This window comes from Bemisia tabaci, chromosome 1, assembly GCF_918797505.1.
Source record: "Bemisia tabaci chromosome 1, PGI_BMITA_v3".
NCBI lineage: Eukaryota > Metazoa > Arthropoda > Insecta > Hemiptera > Aleyrodidae > Bemisia > Bemisia tabaci.
In genome coordinates, this window is record NC_092793.1 from 54,672,525 (window position 1) to 54,693,180 (window position 20,656).

General features: G+C 40.7%; 1 long non-coding RNA gene across 1 annotated transcript in view; it reads left to right on the forward strand.

Moving 5' to 3' along the window:
- The first annotated feature begins 760 nt into the window (after positions 1-760).
- LOC140225305 (uncharacterized) overlaps positions 761-20,656 on the forward strand; it is a 40,703-nt gene continuing 20,807 nt past the window's right edge. The window contains exons 1-2 of the long non-coding RNA XR_011900428.1: positions 761-943; positions 19,098-19,132. This is a non-coding gene — a long non-coding RNA (uncharacterized lncRNA). The remainder of the gene's footprint in view (positions 944-19,097; positions 19,133-20,656) is intronic.

Here is a 20,656-nt window from a genome sequence, read left to right on the forward strand (position 1 = left end):
GTTGATTCTTGATCAGTAGATCCTAAGGAATACACGGAGAAAATTAAATTGCTGATTTAACAATCAATTGCTTTAAAAAGTGACTGCGATGTTTCAATGTAGATTTTACACAAAAAAAAAAATGCTACTTTCACCACTATTGTAAGCTAATTTAAGCACGGGGGTGGATGAAGAAGCAATTTTTTGTTCTACATTGAAATATTGCTGACACTTTTTAAGCAATTGAATTGTTAAATCAACAATTTAATTTTTTCCTTGTACATAGATACCAATTTTAGCAATTTTCATTGATGCTGATTTTCCGACTTTTTCGGCGCTAGGTCGGCTGTTTTTCTCACTGAGCGATGGTGCGAAGACTTCCATTTTTTCAACTACGAATAATAACTATACTATTATTGATCATTATTCTAAGTTTCATTTCTCGTTTCGGACTTTCGGTGTGCGGTTTGCTGTTCCACCGTGCTAAGGAAGAACGCCATATGAACGTTCGAGAGTTGCCAAATTTCCTGCGATAAAATGTTCATTTGTGAGGAAAGTTACGCATATTTTTCCTTTAAATTGTCAGAATCTTTAGGCAATAGTGTGATCTAAATTATCTGAAAAATTGGGAGGAAAATATCCATAAATTTACCAGAAAATTCGCGTTTTATGAAAGGAAATTTGGGAACGCCCGAAGGTTCATACGGCGTTTTTCCTTAGCATGGCAGTGTTGGAGTGTGGGATCCGCGATTCACCTGTTGCGTCGCGGTGTGGATGATGTAGTTCCCGATTCCTCCGCCAGTCGTGCGCTTACAGAGCCCGCGCGTGGTCCTCTCAGTGTTTTGTTTCTGTGCGGACTGCTGTGAATCAGTATCAGTGTTTCGGCTTTGATAATTTATTTGTGGTAGATAACATTCTATTTCGCGGCCTTATCAGTATTGGATTAATCAGGATATCCTCAATCGTAAGTTTCATTCATAACTCCGATACTTTTCAACTTCATTCATTCTTAATCTCTAAACTCATTGATGAAGCAGTACACAAGCAGTTACTGATGTTGTCATGAGCCCAACCACCTGTTTGTTTACGTTTGTTTATCAGCAACCCAGTGTTAATGATGAATCTTAGAGAGCAATGCTGCTTGTTTTCCCATTTTTAATTCAATTACACTGTGTCGGCAGCATAATGTGGGAACTATTATCGGTTGACTGAAGCTAGCAAGGCTTCCTAAAGTAGGTTTGTCAGTGATGGATTCTTCGAGTTGGCATTGTAGGTTTTTCGTTTCTCAACCCCTATTTCTCTCCATTAGGTTTTTTATAGCTTCCTGTCATTTGTTATTACAAGTATGTAGGATGTCTTTCATCTAGATGAGTTCCATTATCTATCACGTATCCAAGTGATAGAGAATTGCTCTCATATTTGAGAGCATGAAGGCAGTGTAAGAGTGGAAAATTCCTTTTTTCCGTGCCGTTGTCATTCGAGGTAGTATTCATAGTTGTTCATCAAGCACTTAGGCCTTCTTAACTGATGTAATTCTAGCAGCTTAAAAAGGCCTCAATGTTTAAGTGACAACTCTGAATACGTCCCTCAGCCATAGCAGGGATATTTAACAGCATGATTCTTTCAAGGAATAGGATGCCTGTAGATTCGTTATCACTATGAATATTTTTTGAAGTTGCAAACCTTATTAAAACCACCATCTGCAGATAAATGAACTTTACCAAAGGCAGCTGAAAAGATTAACACCGCTTTTCCAATCCGAGCCACTCCCTCAAAGAGAAATAAAATATGAGATCAGAAATCCGAGCCAAGTAATAGTACAGCAACCAAGACTTGAAGTCTCAAAAAGAAATGTGGGGTATACAGTCAAGTCAATCATCTAAGTTACCAAATCAATCCTAGGGTAAGCTCACCTATAGCAAATAATAAAAAATTGTATTTTATTTTACAAAACAGTTGGATTGCGCTTGGCAGGGGGGGGGCTGGAGCGTCCCAGTGTTGCTAGATTTTGGAAAAGTGATTCTGGCTAAGTCTCAAGTTGCACAATCATGGCGACACTGAGATTCTCTTGGTTCCTCCTTGCAATGTGCAATCCAAGTGTTTTGTACTCATTTCTGTAACATAAATTGTTGTGTTTGGTATGTGAAAGCAGAGGAAATGGGAACGAGGGCCTTGCCAACCTGTGAATCTATTTAGCTAATGTAATTAGATAATGTAATTAGTTGTTCTTTTTTATATAATTAAAATGGATACAAATTTCTATATTGTATTCAACATTATGTTTGCTTAAAATTTAAACTTAAATTAAATGTATGTACCTATTTATAACAGCCTCATCCACACGAGTCACCTCACGGATGAGGGAAGTTGATTATGTATTTTTATTGTATTGTGTAAATTGAAGAATTTGAATTGAATTGAATTGAAATGGACAGATGATTGAAAGAGATTGAATATTCACAGAGAAGAACTAAGTATGCTTTATTGAGGAAAATACAACAAAAATTTTTACAATGAGTTTAGTTATTTCCACATTGTGCTTGGCTTGTGTCGTGGAACTAATGCGAATCCTGTTTGATCGCTGTTCGCTGGTGGTTTTACTTACTTCACCATAGAATTTTTTATACTGAGGTTTCTACTGTGCACGGATCAAAGACTGAAAGCAGGCTTTTGCTGCGTTTGATGAAAATTCTATGGAAGGCATATTTTACGCTAGGGCTTATTGGTGAAGTTAGAGTATTGCTTATAGCTAAGTAATGAGACCACTTAAATTTCTCAATGAGAGAAATAGGAGTCATATTTAAGCCAGCATCAAGTAATGCCTGAGTATCTATTGGATTGAAAACGGAGGCATAGAAGACACTCTACAGAAGTAATCAGGAGTATTTTAAATTAAGGATGACTTGAATTCTCAGCTCTTACCATTAAAATCACCAAAGTGATGGCCGTTTTAAAGTTCAATACGCTCCTGTTTGAATGTATCATAATGGCGGGAATCACAGCCTTAATTTGTGGCTTTTTAATGGTTTTTGTTGAAGGAAATGATTTATCCAGGGACTATTGGAATTGCCGAGCAAATTTTCAGGAACTTACATCTTTTTTGTGAAATTTTACCTGTTTCGGTTGAATTTTTGTTCAGGCAAGTGCCTTTATAACCTAGCGTTTGAGGTATGGAATAGACCCTACTTTTTAACTGCTGGCTTGGCTTGTCAGAGGACTAGGAGGCCTCGAGGCACTGAGCTGCTACCAAGAAGGAAAATAATGGTCTCTTAGTCCATGGGCTAGCAGGGGTAGCGTCTACTGGGTCCACCCTTTCCCAATGATAGAATTTTTTAGCCAGTAGTTTCGTGAAGCCCTCGAATAGTAGAATAAGATTTTAAGTACTAGTTTAAGCTGATTTTGTAATGATGAGACTGAGAAGCCCCCTCTAATCCCTCCCTCCCCCCACCCAAGACTTTGACATCCGACTTTTCCGTTGTTTTTCCGTTTTGCTCGGCAACGATTGTTCATAGAAATATACTTAGGTGCGTTTATCTGGAAGCTCGTAAAATTTCAATTCCACTGTGTACATATGGCGAGACTGCCGGGTGATCACTGAAGGCCCAAAATGAAAGGATAAAACACCTTCAGCGCGCTGCTATTGCTGATGGGTTTTTTTTCCAAAAAAGAACGATCACGTGACAGAAATTCAGGTGCCGCGCTAAATGTTCCGTTTCCGTCGAAGGACCGGTCATGTGATAAACCCTTTCGGTGGAAAGGGAGGGGGGACTCTGAGTAGAATTATCTATAGGGAGAGGGAGAGGGGGTCTATTTGTACTAATTGGAATATTTTTCAAGGGATAGGGGGGCACTTTTTTCTGGGGGAACCCCCCCCCCCCTTCCATCTTTCTTTTACAAATTGGAATCGCCCATTCCGTTAAACCGCTTTATTGACCTGTGACACGACCATCTAGTTAAGGAACCACCCTTTATATTCCCTTTTTTACCCGAAAATCATTCCGTATTGTAGTTCGTTTTCAACGAGACCGATATTTCAATTGCAGCGGTCGGTGTTGGCAGTTTGGGGCTTCGAAAAATCCGGTTTGTGACGTCATCCACAGCGGTAGTGACACCCTTAGTTTCCTCCACCTTGTTTCCATTTGTCAGGGAAACACACATCTGCACTGGTCACTCAACGTGTAATTCGGATGAAAGCTAGGTAGAAGGAACCAAGGGTGCCACTACCGCGGTGGGTGACGTCATAAACCGACTTTTTCAAAGCGCAACATCTCGGTTAATTTTAAACGTAAAGAGTTGCTGTTTGGACGGATCTTAATTTATTTCGCTGACCAACGATAATCAAGCATCAAAACACGACTCTGTGTCCAGCGCAACGGACCCATTAACGAGCGAGGGCTCGCTTTTTTTAAGGTTCACTAATAAAGAAGAGAAGAAGCGTTATCTGAGCGCTTGCGCCAGCGCGGCGGCGACGTCATCGAACTGAAGACAATAACGAGGAAGCGGAGCGGTACAGCCGAGCGCCTCTTGGGAAACCGCGCACGGGGCCGGGACAGGGGCCCGGGCCCCCGGGGGGAGTCCTTTTTGAATGCAGAAAAGCGAGGACGCCACTCCATCGCCGCGGCGCAGCGCGACGTCGTGGGAAAATGATAGCGAGTGTTTTTTATGAAGAAAGTCATGTTACGGCGCTTTGCGCGGTTGCCGCCTTTCACCAATGAAGGCGCTATCAGCGCTGTTCGGAAAGAACTCGGCTATTACATTCGTACATCCCTTCCGTCATTGCCTGTCCAAATTACCAACAATTGAGATCCAAAATCCCACTTATCAGTTCTCTTTTACCAATGTTAAAAAATAAATCGGCGGCGTAAGTCCGCTATCACACACTAGAAAGAAAATACGTTGGATCCAGAGTCCAGACTCTTTAAAACATCGACAAGAGAAAATACTCTTGATTCAATCCGATTTTTGCTTAAATCAAAAGGAAATCCGCTCCAATTAAGAGGCTTGGTTCTTGATTTAAGCAAAAATCTGATTGAATCAAGAGTATTTTATCTTGTCGATGTTTTTAAGAGTCTGGACTCTAGACCCAATGTGTTTTTTTTTTTTTTTTTTTTTTTTTTTTTTTTTTTTTTTTTTCCAGTGCATATTTCGTTTTCGGTGTCTGAAAATCTCCGCCTCTGTGTTTTAAATTGACATCATTCCTTGAAGTTTTTGCAGAATTTTCTTCGCATAGAGAAGAAAAATCGTTGAATGGTTTTCCGTTTAAAAAAATAAAGTATGGCAGGAAATCTGCGACGTCGCAAAACGAGTTATGTGATTATGCCGACTTACACCGTCGAAATGCACGTAGGAACCAAGTTGCGGGTGTTCAATATTACCTTGCTATAAAGACTAACGTTGTATAAATCTACCGTTGCCAAATTTTGTTCAATGAAACACGATTCCACCGGAGAATTTGAAATATTTCTCTTTCAAATTCATTGGGGGATGTGAAATATTTCTCTTTTCATTTCAGACAAACTTGTTCGCAGTTTAACCTAAAATACCAGAATATTTCAAGGAAAAAGATGCATTCTTTTCCCCAAAAATTCATGTTTTATCTGTGGAAATTCAGCAATGCTCGAAATTTATACGGCGTTCTTCCTTAAAGCGGCAGAATTGCTTTTCGACATGCTTGTGAGATTGACGTCTTCAAATAAAACGTACACACTACATTCATTGTACACATGAGCCCTGTCACGCATGTTTTCTCCGAATCTCAAGGCCGAGGACGTAATGGAGATATTTTATTTTGATTTAAATATATACGTTTAAATATACACTGAGCCAAACGAAAAGGTACAAAATTAAGCATCACGACACATCTCTCCTCGTCCACATTGTACGCAGAATACAATGGGCACATTGAAGATGTCCAGCTTTAACGTATAAGTGAGAAAAGAACTGTTCTTGTCTCAGCTGATTCACACTTCCCGCCCAGTCTCTTGAAGTCAAATCGAGCACTAAACTATTCTTTGTATGTTTTACGATCAACAAATTTTCCCAGGCATAATTTTTTTTTTGGGGGGGGGGGGGCGTTACCCTGTCAGCGGACTGATTATTGAAATCTATAGACAAAGTAGACAAAGGGAACATAGAGCCATGCTACTCGAATTGGTAAAAAAAAATGGTTGGTTTTTATATTATAAGTGTAGGGTCTCTTGTGGGTTACCGTAAGTTAGTCTACTACTGAGAAAAAACACGAAGAAGAGGCCCGAATACTGTATGTAAAAAAGAGGAGAAATGGTGCTGGGTCCACACCATTTCGCAGGGAAATCAAAGCCAAGAAGTTCCAAACAGTCCTTAGTCTACTACTGTCCTTCTTTGTCCATCGCAACCACTCACTTCCACCAATAGGATTGCTCCATTTTCCCGATGTCGTCTCTGTCTATCGCTTTGTCTATATTTCAATAATCATTTACAATTCCTCCTCGTAAAATATGGATGTTTTCTCTGCAGCACCGTCCGCAATTCGATTCTTCTGTATAAATTGTAGGGCGCCGAACGTTGACTAAACGCAGGTGGAACGTGGGAAAGTCGGAATCAGGGATTTTCTGTACATCTGCTGAATAAATTTGCACTACTGACCTATTACTCCTGCGGAACTCCCGTCAGCCGGAATCTTTTCGCTAGAGTGGAGGTGGGATATGCATATCATTCACGAGCAGAAACCGCTCTTATGCAGCTGCTATGAGCTGATTTCTGAGAAATATGAAGCAAGGTTGCCAGATTCAGAGCCCGAAATTCACATTTCACCAGGACTTTTGGTGGAAAATTCGCTCATAAATCGTTACACGACGAATTTATCGGTAGCATTTTTTAACAAACCTCAGCAAAAGCTTTTCCTTTAAGTTAAGATCTTCAGCGTTATCTCATAGTTCCCGGGAAGAACCAGACCACCCCTCAACCCCCATCCATTACTCAAAAGCGTTTGACTCCCATATTTTTCCTTCTGAAAAAGATGTGTCATTTACCGTGAAGTTATGTCGTTCCCTTGTTTGTATAGTAATGCCTAACCGTTAGCTGCGTATGAATCCCCGCGCTTATTTAAAAAATTACATGTCGATAATTTTGAGGTTGGATCGTGGAGCTTTTAGGGCTCAAAAAGGCAACCAACCTATGGATTCAAATTATCCCGAGTGACATATTATTACAATTGTTACGCCCCGTTGTTTTTAAAGCACGTATTTTACTTAGTTTACTTAGTTTTGGCAAGAATTCACTCATTTTTGCGGTAGGACGCTTATCGATGTACATTCTTAGGCATTATAGAGTTTGATATTGGAATCTAAAAATTGGCGGTGACATTTTTTGCAATAGAAAATTGGCTGCCATTTCGGGCCTTAAGAGCTCCATATTTCGACGTATATCCAGTGGCGTGGCGTGCTTTGCGATGTATCGATTGTTATGTTATTTAAAACTATAGAAAAATATCGATAGACAGGGTGTTCGCAGCGAACACCTTAATAAGCGATTCTTTACCATAGTTTTAAATGACATAACAATCGATACATCGCAATTCACGCCACGCCACTGCGTATATCCGCACTCGATATTGAACGGATCCGCGGTGTGAAGTTAACAGGGAGAGGGTTAGGACCAAGGAACACTATATGATTTGCGTAGAGTCTTGCGGATGAGGCATGAAGTAAGAGTCGTCTTGCTTCTCCCACACTCTCATCGAGGGATCGGGGTCATCATATTTCGCGATAATCCACGTCTATTTTGCGTCAACTCTTATTATTGTGGGCGAGAATTGAATCTGTCGCACGTCGGAAAAGCTCGGCAACAATGACATCAACGAGGAGCGTTTTTGGGCGTTTGTGCTCAACGGCGGAAGTTGGGAGCTTCCGCGGACTTCCCGTTGGAAACGGAAATTGAGATATTTACACGTTATTATGTTACACCTCACCCCCACATGTAGGTAATAGGTATGTAAGTACGTCCTACCGTACCAAACCGTACTGTAGAGAGAGCTCGATTGAGTAGCCCCTTCCATACGCCTAAACTAGTGCGCCAGTCAGAGGAATATCGATGCGGGTTTCGACTGTTAAAAATAATGAAAATCTGGGAATGCCTTACTTTTCGGCGAGAGTTGATTCGGAGAGCCCAGGGACCTTTGCGCTTCAGCAGTCAACATCTGCATCGATACCCCCAGTCGTGTCTTTAAAGGTCTCGATAGACGACCAAATTCCCGAACCAATTACCATCAAAGTGTCGGGAGTTATCAGTTTTAAACTCATTAATTTTCACCATTTTAAAATGAAAACTTGGCAGAAATGTCTCTTGTGGCAGGAAATGATGAATAGTGGCACTCCATCCTAATCTTACTTTGAACAAATTAGTGCGGCCCGTCAAAATTTGATGGTAGATGGTGACCATCAGTCACCAGCATGTCTACTTTGATCGGAATTGTTCGGAATTTGATCGTGTATCCAGGGCTGAAGCAGGGTGTCTACGAGTCCGGAAAATCCGGAAGTAGTACTGATTTTTCAAGAGCGGTCTGAAAGTACTGAAAAAGTGCGGAAATTCTGTAAGATGGTCCGGAATTTTTTCATTTTTTGTCATTTTTGTCGCATTTTGAGCGTGAAATTAAAATTTTTGTACCTAATTTCTCGAATATCGTCAATTGGAGGCACTGATAAAGCACCGAATTTTTCTATTGAAGAGGTACTGAATTCCTTAGGAATGTACTGAAAAAGTACTGATTTTTGGACAGCCTGTTACAGTAGACACCCTGTGAAGGGACTATAAACCAAAGATACAATTATCAGAGCCATGAGTATCCGAATGGTATACGATACAGAACACCGTATTACTGTACGTATGATCGAACTTGTTTCTCACTAAAGCTCCCAAGTCTCGGAAATGCATAGCACGCTTCGCTCATTTCGATAATTCCAAGCGTCCACCTTTAATCAAACCCCTGGGGCTTTTAAAGTCCCAAATGGTAGACCGTAGACAAAATTGTTTCTAGAAGAATAACAAATTCTCCCGAAATTGTCAACCAAAGACTGGGGTTGCCGGCCAAGTTGGCCTAGTGGTTAGCGCGTCTGACTCTAGGTCAATAGGTCCCGGGTTCGAATTTCGGTGGTGGCGACAAATTTTCATGGAACTGACGAGTGGATCTGTAAGCAGAATTCGCTCGGCCTTAATCCGTGAAAATTTGTAAGCCCGAGCATGGATGTCTACCAAAACTCCCTGATGTCTTCGGACAATAAATAGTGCCTATAGATGGCTGTAGATTCCGAAAGGAATAGAAGCCACTAAACTCTCAATAAAAAAAAAAAAAAAAAAAAAAAAGACTGGGGTTATCTAGTGTTTTACTTCCCGTATTAACCAAGCTTCTACGTTGAAATTTCTCTCTGTGCAAAGTTAATGACGGGAAATTTGAACAGAATAATCCGTTAGTTTTTCAAAGAGAAAGAAAGAAAGAAAAAAAAAGTTTCAGAGCCAAATCCGGGGACGTAGACTGAAATTCATTGGAATTAAATGGAAATTATGCTGCCCCAGCGCAACGACAACGGAACCCGCGGCTGGAGGAGTTGGATACGAAAGGATGGAGTGCTGCCGTGCTAAGGTAAAACGCCGTATGAACATCCGAGAGTTGTCAAATTTCCTTCGATAAAATGTTCATTTTTGAGGAAAGGTGTGAATATGTTTCCTTGAAAGTTTCAGGGACTTTAGGTGAAAATGCGAACAAAATTATCCGAGAATTCGGAAGGAAAACATTCATGAGTTTACCAGGAAATTCGTGTTTTATCAAAAGAACTTTGGCAACGCCTGAAGGTTCATACGGCGTTTCTCCTTAACACGGCAGAGTGAGTGTACTAGCCGGCCGGTGGCAGTGGCTGGCAGTTAGTAAAATTACGTTCGATCGGAGAGCTCATGGCTGATTCGGAATGATGAGTGAGGTGGACTCGGACCCACTTGACGTCTAATCGAAAATACTTGATCTTAATTAGTATGCGCTGGCATAGTTTCCATCGGATGTTTGATCAGTGATCGGAGATCGGACGACGGAGGAGTGGGCGCAGTCGAAATTGGGTGGTCTCGAAAGGCCAGGTGGCCAGGCCTCTTTTCCGGCCCGGATTCATTCCGATTGCAATCGATTTATTTCCATGATTAGAGCCTCATAAATACAGGTTGAAAACGGACCGTCGGGTTGGTAGCACTTGAGCATGACTAGAATATCCAGCGCGAGGAAGTTTTTTTTTTTTTAACCTTCAAAGATAAGCAGAAACAAGAGACCCTCTACTCTGCCGTGATAGCAAAGAGAGCAGTGACCGTCAAATTTTCGAAATCGAGTTTCCTTCGAAATTCGTCTAGGTAATCTCTTTCAGATGAAATCACTGCAAATACCTAAAACAGCAAAATTCATCTTATTTTTTTGAAAACGAGACATAATGGGCCTGTTGCATGCAAGAGATACAGCCGCGCGAATAGACTTTATGGAGGTTAAATGACACGAAAATTACGATGGTCACATTAAAAAAGTCTGAAATACACTCCTTACTGCGCAATTTGCATTGTTAGGAACGCGCTTTTTCAAATTTCCCGCGTCTGGGGGCAGTTTTCTAATCACCGGAAACGAGCAAACGGTGGGCTCAGTGATTTCCGGAAGATGCCGAGTCGTTGTTGTTGTTGTTGTTATTTTTTCCTTCAGTTTGTTTACAAACCCAACGTGATCTCTTATAGTGGTCCATATACGCTTTATGCGGTGACCAAATCGATCAACTTTTAAACATCCAACACAATCCTTCTACATTTCATTTCACGATGTCACGAGCTCCGATTTTTAGGTTATGTTGTCAGTTTTAGTTGACCGGAAATAGCCGCGAGTTGCCGTTAATTGTTTCCGTTAGAAAACTGCCCTCAGACGCGGGAAATTTGAAAAAGCGCGTTCCTATCAACGCAAATTGCGCAGTAAGGAGTGTATTTCAGACTTTTTCAATGTGACCATCGTAATTTTCGTGTCATTTAACCTCTAAAAAGTCTATTCGCATGGCTGTATCTCTTGCATGCAACAGGCCCATTATGAGAACGCCGCATGCAAGTGCGCAAAAAATAACATAGTCTCAGTCAAAACAGTCGTAAATGACATTATTCCTCCAAAGAGCCAATGAAAACAGTGCTTTCAAGTAAAGTGCCGTAAAGTTAGAAAGTTTACAACAAATTTCAAAAAGTTACAAATTTATGGAGCGTAGATATTATTTTTATATTGAATGGAAGAAATTCGAAACCTTCTTACATGCACGTTGTAAAATCCGATGAAAATGTATTCATTTACCGCTGAGCAGTTTCGTGACAGGGCTTACTTTGCTAACTTCAGTTGCCGTTAACAACGCATCTATTATCTTGATATCAGTAGAATACAATTCAATAAATGACTTCTTCAAGAAATTGTAAATCAGTGTACGATGATGTCGACTGATGGTGGCGTCAGAAAGCTCGATGTTTGATTCCTGGGAGCCAGGCCGCAATGTCGTAGGAGCCAAGAACGCGGAAGAGGGAAAAATGTCACAAGACGCATCTAATGAAGGGCGGTAGTGAGTGACTCCCCCTGTGGCCAGATCGCAAAGACATACTTTTCCCTTACGTCGCGACGCTGTTTTGTCGGGATTCAGAAAGGAAATACATATTTTCAGGTTTTTGGCAACACTGGTCGCGCGTGTTCCTCCGTCGCATCCATCGTGAGCTCAACTTTTCTCTTCACCGGTGTTGGCAGGGTTGCCAAAGTCAGGGAAAACCGGGAAATGTCAGGGAATTTTGAAAAGTGAGTGAAAACCTGGAATTGTCAAGGAAAAATTAACAAGCACCTTTATTTGTTTTCTAGAATGGGTTTGACGTTTCGAGCCAAAAACTACTTCTAATTATGTCTTTTTGACCATCTCGCATATCTTGAATCGTCAGGGAATTCCACCAAAATGTATCCGGGAAATGTCAGGGAATTTCATTTTCTAGATTTGGTTGCTATCCTGTGTTGCTACTCCTTTGAAAATAATGGACTTTCATAGTTAATGGCTAGGTTTCGCTGGCCACTGAAGATGTTGTCTAGCGCTTCGGTGGAATTAAATAACGCATGTTTTGAAGAAAAGATTTTAAGGGACGAGAGCTAACAATATAGTTTTAAATTTTCCCTGTAGATCAATGAGATCAGGGATCTAAATATTGCAAAGAAAAGAATAGGAGGTTCAGAAAAAATTTCCGCTCAACATTTGAGAATACCTGTACTTAAAAAAAAAGAAGCCACTGAACTAGTCGAATTCAGTTTTGATGTATAGTGAAAATGACAAACAGCAGAGCAAGTTTAAATTTCCTTATCAGCTCGAAAGCATTTTGAGCTCGCCCACTCGGGAGAGCTCTTTGCGATCGATTTCTTTTAGCATTGGTAGTGTCGGTGGCGACAAATGGATGGTTCTCGTTGCCGGCGGAGGAACGGCCAAAATCCCATTGATTTCAACGTCTAAAAGTTGAATTTTCGCGGGTTACAGTTTTCCTCCGTCGAACATTTCCGTTCCCTCATTCAACTGAGGATTAATTGTTCCTCGTTTGCTACACTAGAGAGCAGCACTTTCCAGTGGCCGAGCATATCATAGCATGTTGCTATGGTTTTATAGCAAATAACCTAATTGTATGTTATCATCCTCTTATCTTTTCAATGCCGTTTTTGTGTGCAGTTGTACTTGCAATTGTTATTATTTCTTAAAATAAAAAAACATGGTGACCTCGACGTGATTTAATAAGTTCAATTAATTTTAAGTTACTAAGACTAAGATTGAGATTTGCGCATAATTAATGGATAATCCTTAAGACTGCCGTTATTGGTACCATAGAAGGTTAATTAACCTCAAAATAATTGCATGCTTGAGAGCTCGGTTGAGACTCGCATTGGGATCCTTTCAGAGTTTGTTTAAACCTCATATTAAGAATGCTTTAGGATTCGTTTGAGCCCCTCGCATTAAGAATGCTTGGGAGTTCGTTTGAGCCTCGCATTGAGTTTCTTTAGAGTTCGTTTTAACCTTAAAATACAGATGCATGAAGTGCTCTTTCGAGCTCCGTGCTATTTATAGTGCGCGAGGTGCTCCATTGAGCCACCGCATACCTACAAAGGCGTGATGTGCTCCATTGAGCCACTCGCATACAAAGACTTGAAGTGGTCTTTCGAGCTCCACGCTAAAATTCAAGGGAGTTCCTTTTCAGCTCTTAGTGTATACCATAAGTATTGTGTAAGAATTATGGCAGAAACGTTCCTCCGAACCGTGCTCAATTATAGTTTCTTTGAACTCTGTGCCGATAAAAATTCAGAATTTCAGACTGCCAGCTTAACAAAGTATAACCTTAATTCAAGTTGGCGACTTGATTTAAAAAAAAAAATTAAAATTAAATCATATGGTTTCATTACATTGTTGACAAGTTAAGAAAAAGCTTATCAACGATGAAAGCCAGAAACAAAAATGCGATGGCAAAAATAGCCATTGCAACATTTGCCGCAAAATCACATTCATAAAAGATAATTCCATTTCTCTCTCTTTATTTCTCTTTATTTATTGAAATGTGAAAAATTTGACTTACGAAATTACGTCATAACATTTTGCATCGGCATGTAACCTCTGATAATTGGGTAAAGATTCATTTAATACATATACAATTTCAGAAAAAAGCATTAATAGTTGTTAATAGTTTCCCAAAGGCGAGCTCTCCAACACAGTAGTGTTGGAACCAGCAGCTTGTTTAATGTTTAAGTCTATTGCGATGGCATAAAAATGGAAGTTTAGGAAACTTGCACTTGCACATCAAAATATACACAGTTATTCAAGCGGTTAATGCAGCTGTCACACATCATAGTAGAAAATGGCGAAAATTAGTGTTTTAATCATAAAATCTATATTTAAAAGACCTCAAGTGGTGAAGTTCCCACAATGATTTTAATGCGATTCTACGCGTTTTTGCTATCTCCCACTTTCCTATTCTATCGTTCAAGTCTTTACAATAACGGCCCTGTTTTAAATGTGTATTTTGTGTGTAATACTTGAACAGCACCCTGGTCAAGGGTGGCGGCGCGTGTGCGGGGCAAAAGGAGACGCCTTCACCCCCCCCCCCCCTCCCCAAAACTATCGAGGATTTTCTCGAAAAAGCATCTTCGATTTGGTGCTTGAATAAATTCACACTACGTCACGTAGATCTTTTTGAATGTTATTGATGCATCAGATTGCCATGAGTTAGCATCCACCGTCCAGAAATTCTCAGTGATATGAATAATCCTCATCTTTACTTCACGATTTTTTCGTAATCGAAGCCCAAGGCGCAGAAAAGGCATTTCTTGGTTGCAGTGCCTCAAAATCTCCGCTAACGTTTCATCCATCACGAACAAAGCAAATGTATGTAATTTTCTGTAACTTTTACTGAATATCCTTCAAGATTGCACAGCGCTAAAACCATAAAACCTCAGAAAATTCACCCATCAGTCTCCTCTCTAAAATAAAAATTAGCACGGAAGATTCTGAATCCTCGCAACCAAGAAATGCCCTTTCTGCGCCCCAACGCCTCAATTTTGATTAAAACTTTAGGCTAAACCTGAAATCAGGTAAGACCATCCGTTTGTTTGTGAGCATCCAGTTATTATACCCCTCGTTCTATCTACTCCATCTACCTCTGATGAGTGTGAGTTGGCTGTTGGAACCGGAGCTCACTTCTAGCGCACAATGGATCGAGTCAATTGGAGAGGTCGGACATGAAATTTTTGACTAAAACTGTAAATGTTGATGTTTATTTGGTCACATTTTAAATTTTGACGGGTGCCCCTTGAAGAAAATTTTACGAGGGAACCAATGGAACCACTTTCAGAACCTCAAAGCTTTGTATCAACGGAGTGGAGAATGTGCAAGCAAATTTTTATTGCTTCGTCTGGAAGTGCTTAAAGAGCTGATTTCACAGTATTTTTTATACTTTTTTTCTGATATGGGAAATAGTATAAAAATAGATTTAAAAATGAGAAAACGCACCGCCTAGTGACGTCATCTGGCGGCATTTCCCATTTAAACACACGTATTGTAGCAGATTAGATCATTTTGTCATATCTTCTCCAATAATTGTTCAATTCATGAACCAAAGGTATCCTCGTGTTCAGCTCACTCAGTAGTTTCCACTTAAACAAGAAATTCATCAAATATCAGACACCTGCAAATCCTCTGTTATAAGCGTTTAAAGTTTCCAAATTTTGTCCGACCTCTCCTATTAACTCGATCCATTGTGTGGCGGGAAGACCAGCTTTCTTGACAAGCGGCCCAAAAGTTTCGGAAGTGCGAAGCTGGACGGGGCCCGGTCGCCCGGTCCCGGTCCAACGAAAGGGGAGAAACCCAATCGTGTAAGTAACATTGTCTCTGCCACGAACGGGACGCGAACCGTGTAGTGCACCGCTCACGGCACACGTAGTTCCGGAGCCCTCGAATCTTCACCGTAGCGTTTTTATTATCGCCAATAAAGCCGCCGCTTTCCGGAAAACCGGGTGATGTAACCCATTATCGTGAGCGAAAGTTTGGAGCTGTTGGAATCAGAGCTCGCGCTGCCAGCTCGGGTGAAATATCCGCCGTGTCGGGGGGGGGGGGGGGGGGGGGGGGCTCTATCAGTCTTCCAACTTCGCAGTAGCCCGGATGCTAAGGGCGAAATGGCATAGAGAAAAAAAGGAGGTTTTTGCATCTTGAGGTTTGTTTACCCTGTGACGTAGGTCGGTACAACCTGGCCAGCGAAATCCGGAATTCGGATTATGAAAAATGGACCATAATGTCCGATTTTTTTACTTAAATCAACTCATTATATAATTTCAAGCACTTTTTATAGAATGACTTTTTTCCTTAAATTACACCATTTCCAAGAAAATCGACAGGATAAACGTCGCTGTACCGACCTACGTCATCAAATCATCAAAAAAATTCCAAGATGCCCGAAATGCAAACACCTCCTTTTTTTTCTCTATGGCGGAATGGACTACATTTGGACCGCGTTCAGTAGAAAGGAACCAATCCACATCGGCTATTGCCAAATTTAACTTGGCAATTTAATTTTTTACAAGAGAACGCTCGAGCGGATTCCTTTGAAAATTTTAAGGAATTTGCCTCGTACTATGCAGAAAACTTACTGAAATTTGCACCAAAATCTGCACTCACATTTTCGTGTAAGAAATTAAATTGCCCGATCAAATTTGGCAATAGCTGTTGTGGCTCGGTTCCTTTCTGCTTAATGTGGTCCATTTAACAATTAGAAACTACAGTTTCTGGATCATCCGTAAAAACATTTATGTGCATAGGGAAATCCATGTCCCTAAAGTGAGCTACAATTTGTAATTCCCATTTGCAAAATTTAGTCCTAACGCGCCTGCAAATCGGGCTTTTGTGCCTATGAGTAAAAGGCACTACTGGAATCCCGTCGTTTCCAGGAAGGATAAATGTAACTTAATTCTAAGGTTAAAAAATTAACTTAAACAAATCAATTTTTCACAAACACGTACCCGCGAAATTCTTGTCCAAATTTTGTTGATTCATGCACGAGATCAAAGGAAAATCAGTGAAATTTTCAGTCCGATATGTCCAAGATTCTCCTGATAAATATGCAATTCTCGCGAATAAATTTGGTAACATAGGATTGAGGTTACTTTTTTTCGTCAGGGGAACGAAGATCTAACGTCAAAAGATCGGTGTTTTACTCTAATTTCTTTCGCATTCTTGCTCCTCGCAAATTCTGGCACATGGTAGGCACTATCTAATGCAGCATTCCGGACCGCAAAACAGAGCGTTATGGGGGTCAAATAACGTAAATATAGCGTTCAGTAGTATATGTACGGTCTCTAACAATAAGTTTAATCCGTCTGTGTATCTCACTTTGTATAGGTGCTATTATTCTTTGCGCGAAAAAAGTAATTTTATTCTCCCATTGAACGAAGTGCTATCTCCAGCTACATCAATACCTCTCCACTTGACGCCATTTTGCTCGACCGCACAGAGGAGCGATCTGATGGGATGAATCGAGCATAATTTGGAAAGAGTAAAAGTGTATATATTCTTCGTTGCTACAAAACATTGACGTTTAAAAGTGACTCTCGTGCTTTTCTCTCTGAATTTCCTGCCAGGGGCTCCCCTAAAAAGTTCAAATGTGACGAAATAAGCATCAGAATGGACCACTAGACGAGGTACGAATTTCAGCATTCTGATACATGTTTCTTAACCAAAATTTCACGTAGAACGCGATGCGCTCAACAAAAATTACCGAAATCAATGCCTTACGAAAATATTTAATGATTCTTAATGCGTGAAACCAAACCATCCGCTCATGAAAACTCAACGCCCTACGTGATTCACATCGAGCGCTAAACGTTATCACGACAGTCTCTGCGATATAAAAATCTGGCAATCTCGATCTTGACGCTTTGGCTCAGCTATTGCAAATTGCTTATAGTTTGAACAACACATGGTGGGAAATGAACATTGCTCGATCGAGGAGCTTGCTGAAACCGTTGTAGTGCGCGATTTGACTCACGTAGAGCTTTGAGTTTCTTGTGAGCGGGCAGTTCAAATTCCTCGTAACCAATGTGTAATAAAAACGTTAATATCTTCGTTAAAAGTTGGTTTCAGTAATTTTCGTTGTAAGAATCTTGTTTTACGTAAAATTCTGGTTAAGAAACGTGTATCAGATTGCTTAAATTCGTACCTTGTCTAGTGGTCCATTGAAATGTTTCTTTAGTAGAAGATTTCAGTCGAGTCTCGTTAGAGTACCTATATTAAGAGAGTATGGCCACTGGGCCCCATGGAGAGGCTTAGGACCCAAAAATGGCGGTGCTTTGTTTTGGTTTTTGTGGATGGGAGGGGGGTCATTGCCAACTTTTGACGGTTACCACCAACCGTACTTGCTGCCAACCTTACTACATTCAAGATAATTTTTCTCAAAAATTGCACACGATTAGTCTTAAAAATATGTAAAGAAGTCGCAAGAGTGCATTTGAGTAAATTTTTCGTTACGATAAGCAAAGAAAACTGCATTTTGAGTCATTTTGCATTACATTAATTTATGACGTCCGCCATTTTTGGGTCCTAAGGGCTCTATTCAGCCTAAGATGGCTGAGCCAATCAGAGGTGGTAACCCCAGTGGCCATACTCTCTCAATATAGGTACTCTAAGTCTCGTTACACTGTGCGACGAAGGACCGAGGGAATCGCGACAGGACCGCCGGACGCGACGTGACGTCGACAGCGTGGATGTCAGCGCTGCAGAGATGAGTGGCAGCGTAGATTTACCGGAAAAAAGGAGATCAACGGACAAAACAAGACCGCCGAGGATCGTGGATTTGAGGGCAAATTATGTCAACTTTCAATGCCCCCCCCCCCCTCCCGACCCCCTCCGACGTAGAAACTGGCGGGAAATGAGGTGGAGGAAGAAGAACGATGTCACCGCGATGCATCATGAGCCGACAACTGACAGACGGCACTGTTGCGAAATCTCACCGGAAATATGGAGCTTTATGCAGGGTTTTAAGGGTTTTGAAATTTAAACCGGTGGAGCAGCGGCGAGTCGACAACTAAGTTGACGAAAGTCGAGTGGTACTCCGCCGTGCCAAGGAAAAACGCCGTATGAACCATCAGGCGTTGCCAAATTTCGATTGATAAACCATGAATTTCCTGGTAAACTTATGAATATTTTTCTTCCCGGATAATATTGTTCCCACCTCACCTGAAGTTTCTGAAAATTCCAAGGAAAAATATCCACAGCTTTCTTCAAAAATAAACATTTTATCGAGGGAAATTTGGCAACTCTTGAATGTTCATACGACGTTCTTCCCTAGCACGGCAGTGCAACGGAAACTAGTTCCTTGTTGCGACTTTGCTCGACGTTGTACCGTCCCCCACCCTCCTCTCCAAAATAAGATCATGGGTGCAGATTATCATCGTGCACCAAACAATCGAGATTTCCAATTTTAACTGCTCATAATATTCGTTTTGTCACTGAAACGAGCTCATGAGCATATCTCGACTCTCTGTATTTTTATATTGCGTTCACTGTCAGTCTAACTTGATGATTTACTCTTTGTTACAGGGTTGTCTTTAAATTAAACAGCAGACTTCACCAATGTAAGTAGACGCGTGTATTCACGTCATTATACAACAAATTTTTTCATTGCATGTTTGGAAGGAGATATTGACTACTTTGTTGATGACCAAAGCGTGAGACGACGTATCTCTAAAATGTCTACTCTCCAGGAGAGCCAAAAACAGTGTTCTCTGTCCATTCCATACTGACAGGATTCGAAGCCGGCTATGACATTATTGTGTTGAAAGCATCTTAACGACGAATCGGTTTAAAGTAGTCCGAGAGATATGCTGTTTTAAAGCCTTAATTTTGACTCTTACCTCTACCCCTAAGTATCAAATTTCAAAAATTGAGAGTTTCGGACTGGGGGATGATTCTCTATCAACCCTGAAAATAAATTGAACATCAGGTCAAGATTGGAAATTATCGATTTTGTGCGATATCTTAGCTCGTCCGATTCTACTGTGCGGCGGATCGGCACCGGCACCGGTAGCTGCTGAAAAAAAAATCACAGTGCATAAGGAAGAACGCCGTATGAACATTCGAATGTTGCCACATTTCCCCCAATGGAATATATTTATTTTTAAGGAAAGTTATGAATCCATGTTTTTGAAATTTTCAGATAATTTAGATTCAGCTGTGAAAAAAATTCTTTGAAAAATTGAAAGGAAAATATATCTATACATTTCCGAGGAAATATGTTTTTTATCAGAGGAGATTTGAAAACGTCTGAAAGCACTTAGAAGTTTTTCCCTCTATAGACAGAGTACGAAACAGTGCGCCGAACGAGGTACAATACATCATTGTATCACCTACCTAATTGGACTGCATTTTGCAATTGGGAACTGCTATTTCTGGCTCATTTTAGAAACAGCGTATTTACCTTATGTTAATCCATGTAGATAGGTGCTTTTACAGATCTGCTAGAAATAGTAGCTCCTAATTGCAAAATGTAGCCCAATGAGCTGCTAAAAATCCTCGCAATCTGTAATGTTCGACGACCGAGTTTTCATGGTTGAGTAGACTCGATGGGTCGCGTCCGCGTCGCACAGTGGACGCTGTCTATGGTGACGTCACCCCAGGGATTCTCCATTATATCGGATTGGATCCGAAGAATAACAATATCATTACCTCATTTAATGCTAACAAGAGAATGAATCGATAAATATATAGATTTTCTGTGACGTAACACTACCAGCGTATACTGGGAAAGATCGGTCAATAAGTTGATCGAACTGCAATTTTTGACAATTGGATCGCATTTAACGAAAAAAGGAACCAGCGCGATTACAGTGTCGTAAAAATTGTGCTTCTTCACAATTTTCTAAAAAATCTCCCAGAGTAGCAAATAGTTTTGACTTCAGATGACAGGTTCAGATGACATTTCTATTTCTAAAGGAGCATTTTGGAACCGAGGGTCCCAAATTCCGAGCAATCGTAACAAGGGGTGACAGAACTGGGCCTCAGTTGATATGTAGAAGGATTATTGCTTTGATTCTTCGTCGCGTCGCGTCGATCAGTCCGGATACTTACGAGAGAATAAGATTCCAGAGCGCAATCTTTTC